This window comes from Aedes albopictus, chromosome 3 (assembly GCF_035046485.1).
Source record: "Aedes albopictus strain Foshan chromosome 3, AalbF5, whole genome shotgun sequence".
In the NCBI taxonomy this organism is placed as follows: domain Eukaryota; kingdom Metazoa; phylum Arthropoda; class Insecta; order Diptera; family Culicidae; genus Aedes; species Aedes albopictus.
Window position 1 is genome coordinate 107,117,475 of NC_085138.1, and position 4,485 is coordinate 107,121,959.

Below are 4,485 nucleotides of genomic sequence, written 5' to 3' on the forward strand. Positions count from 1 at the left end.
GGTTACTATTGCAACGGCGGCCAGAGGGTGTTTATGAGGGAGAGCAAAGGGAAGTTGCAGAGGCGTTTCAGTGAGTCCCAAGGATTTACAGCAGGGTACCATGATATGCCAAGGAGGGGGGGGGGGGGGTCGGGATTCTGAGGGGGTTTTCGAAAGCATTACAGAGAGTTTTAAAGGATTATCGACGGGTTTTGGAGGCGTTACAGGTTTGTATCACGAGGGTATCACGTGGAATCTATGACAAAAGGTCGAAGGACAAAAGGTCGAATGGGACAAAAGTTCAAGCGACGAAATAAGGACTACGATTGGAAACTTGGAACATGGAATTGCAAGTCACCAGGTTTCGCAGGATGTGACATGATACAGATACGACGAACTACATCCCCGCAACTTCGACATCGTGGCGTTGCAGGAGCTTTGTTGGACTGGACAGAAAGTGTGGAAAAGCGGGCATCGGACTTCTATCTTCTACCAAAGCTACGGTACCACCAATGAACTGGGAACAGGATTTATAGCGTTGGGCAAGATGCTATGTGATCGGGTGGCAGCCGATCAACGCAAGGATGTGCATGTTGAGAGTTAAGGGCCGTTTCTTCAACTACAGCATTATCAACGTCCACTGCCCACACGAAGGGAAACCTGATGACGAGAAAGAAGCGTTCTACGCGCAGCTAGAGCAAACGTACGATGGTTGCTCGCCGCGTGACGTGAAAATCGTTGTCGGCAACATGAACGCGCAGGTAGGAAGGGAGGAAATGTACAGACCGGTAATCGGGCGAAACAGCCTGCACGCCGTATCGAATAATAACGGCCAGCGATACGTAAACTTTACAGCCTCCGATCACTACTAAGTCGCCGAATGCATGCGCTTAAAACTTTCGACAGTCATTACCACGCGTCGAAGTCGTATGCTGTGGCTCAACATCGAGCAGCTGCATAACGTAGAAGTGGCTCAAGACTACGCGCAGCAGTTAGCAGTGGCCCTACCAACGGAAGAGCAGCTTGGCCCAGCTACACTTGAAGATGGCTGGAGGGATATCCGATCCGCCATAGATAGTTCCTCGGCTACAGCACTAAGCTTCGCGACTCCGAATCACAGAAACGACTGGTACGACGGCGAATGTGACAGTTGAAAAACGAGAAGAATGCAGCATGGGCGAGAATGCTGCAACACCATACGAGAGCGAATGAGGCACGTTACAAACAGCCGCGGAACAGGCAGAACTCAGTCTTCCGGATGAAGAAGCGCCAGCAGGAAGAACGAGATCGCGAAGCGATGGAAGAGCTGTACCACGCTAAGGACACACGAAAGTTCTACGAGAAGCTGAACCGCTCGCGCAGAGGCTTTGTGCCATAAGCCGACATGTGCCGAGATAATCACGGGAATATTTTCACGAGCGAGCGTGAGGTGGTCGAGAGGTGGCGGCAGCATTACGATGAGCACCTCAATGGCGACGTTGCAAGTACGGAAGGTGGCGTGGTAACAGATCTAGGAGTATGTGCACAGGACGAAAGACTTCTGGGCCCTGACCTCCAAGAGATTGAGGAGGAGGTTAGCCGGTTGAAAAACAACAAAGCCGCTGGAGCAGATCAACTACCTAGCGAGCTTCTAAAATACGGTGGAGAAGCACTGGTGAGAGCACTACACTTGGTCATTACCAAGATTTGGGAGGAGGAAGTATTACCGGAGGAATGGATGGAAAGTATCATGTGTCCCATCTATAAAAAGTGTGACAAATTGGATTGCGGGAACTATCGCGCGATCACACTACTGAGCACTGCCTACAAAGTACTCTCTTAAATTTTATGCCGCCGACTATCACCGATTGCAGAAGAATTCGTGGGGCAATACCAGGCTGGATTTATGGGTGAACGCACTACAATCAGATCAGATGTTCGCCATCCACCAGGTGTTGCAGAAATACCGTGAATACAACGTACCCACACATCACACTTTCATCGATTTCAAATCGGTGTATGATACAGTCGATCGAGAACAGCTATGGCAGATTATGCACGAATACGGATTCCCGTAGATTGATCATGGCAATGATGGATCGAGTTATGTGCGTAGTTCGAGTGTCAGGGACACTCTCGAATCCCTTCAAATCTCGCAGGGGGTTACGGCAAGGTGATGGCCTTTCGTGCTTACTGTTCAACATTGCTTTAGAGGGTGTAATTAGGAGAGCGGGGATAAACACAAGTGGAACGATTTTCACGAAGTCCGTTCAGCTGCTTGGTTTCTCTGATGATATTGATATTATGGCTCGTAAATTTGAGACAATGGCGGAAACGTACATCAGACTAAAAGGGAGGAATCACCGTGCCTGCCACCCCGAATTTCTATCGACGGTGATGAAATCGAGGCGGTTGAATAATTCGTGTACTTGGGCTCACTGGTGACCGCCGACAACGACACCAGCAGAGAAATTAAGAGGCGCATTGTGGCAGGAAATCGTGCTTACTTTGGACTCCGCAGAACTCTACGATCGAATAAAGTTCGCCGTAACACGAAGTTAACTATCTACAAAACGCTGATTAAACCGGTAGTCCTCTATGGGCATGAAACATGGACCCCACGTGCAGAGGATCAACGCACCCTTGGAGTTTTCAAACGGATTGTGAAGCATACCATCTACGGCGGAGTGCAGATGGAAGACGGGACTTGGAGAAGGCGAATGAACCAGCTCCTAAGAGAACCAACCATCGTCCACACCGCGAAAATCGGGAGGCTGCGGTGGGCGGGTCATGTCGGATAGCTACCCGACTAAAATGGTTCTCGAGAGCCATACGACCGGTACAACAAAACGTGGTGCGCAGCAAGCTAGGTGGGTCGATCGAGTGGAGGATGATTTGCGGACCCTCGCAGAGTGCGGAACTGGAGACACGCAGCCATGGACCGAGCAGAATGGAGACGACTCCTATGTACAGCAGAGGTCACTCAGGCCTTAGTCTGACCGATAAGGAAGGTAAGGGTTGGATTTCAGGCGATCTGTCTAGTTTGTTTGAATCTCGTCGGGAACTGCGACAAGGAGATGGACTCTCATGCCTGCTGTAACGTGAAACAGTAACGGTCAGACTCACAATGAACGCATCGAAACCGAAGTACATACTGGCAGGTGAAACCATCGAACGACTGGGAAAGCTTTTGAGTAGCAGTGTTGCGATAGAAGGGGACACTTTCGAGATGGTGGAAGAGTTCGTCTATCTTGGATTCTTATCAACGGCAGACAGCAACATTCGCCTTGAAATACGAAGACGCATCATCAGTGGAAGTCGAGCCTACTATGAGCTTCATAAGAACCTGTGTTCGAACAAGATTCATCCTCGCACCAAATGTACCATGTGCAAAACGCTGATAAGACCAGTTATTCTCAACAAGCACGAGACCTGAACTATGCTCGAGGAGGACATTTTAAGCACTCCAAGTGTTCGAGCATCGGCTGAGCGTAGCATCGTGTTTGACAGTGTGCAGGAGAACTGTTGTGTGGCGGCGAAGAATGAACCACGAACTCGCTGCACTCTATGGCAAACCTAACATTCGGAAGGTGTAACAATCTGGAAGGGTACAGTAGGTTGGGAATGTTATGAGAACTTCGAGCAACCCTGCAAAACTAGTGTCCGCAAGAGATCCGGATGGTACGAGAAGACCGCGGATCAGGCGCAGAACGATCTGGAAAATGTAGGGCGCGGTCGTGGATGTTGGACTGCAGCTACAATCCGAGTGTTGTGACGAGAAATGGTTGATTCAGTTTTAAAATAATCGTAATGTAACGCTAAATAAATGAATGAAATTAATGAATAAATTGGTTGGTTGGGGTTGCTCTGAAATGACCAAATTTGGTCTACGTTGTTCATGAAGTTTCCCCATTTGAAGTTCTAACTTTGAAATCAGACATGTTCCCAGAAGCACGGAAAACCCTTAAGTGATTTGAAATTCATTGCAAAGTGAGAACTTTTTTTTTCAAAATTTGACGATCACTCACGGATCAATTCTCACTTCAATAAAAGACAGCTAAACTGCCACACGCGATCAAACTCGTTACTGCACGTTCCTCCTCCATCCCAACTCGCCAAACTCGATCCAGTCTGCGACCGTTGAATGATAGCGTTCGCCGGTAGGCAGACGGGAACGAAATAAAAATCATAAACAAACGGGGATTTCCAGCGCGATAGGGAAACGAAACGACAACGACGACGACGACGGTGGTCTCCGATTCCGAAAGAACTCGTTTTACTTTTAACACCTTCACACAAACAGCCAGCCAGCCAGTGCAGTGCATCAGCGCCAAGACATGAGAATACGACGAGGCGACTACGCGCGATAGGCGATGATCGGTCAGTGTCGTTCTGCGGCTTTGAACTTGACATCATCGGGAACCGACCGAGATGATTCGCTGGTGTGTGGATGGGGCAGTGGTTGTCGGTGGTTTTATTCGCTGCGGTTTGTGGAATTAATGTCCTATAGCTTCACTTTCTTAGGAG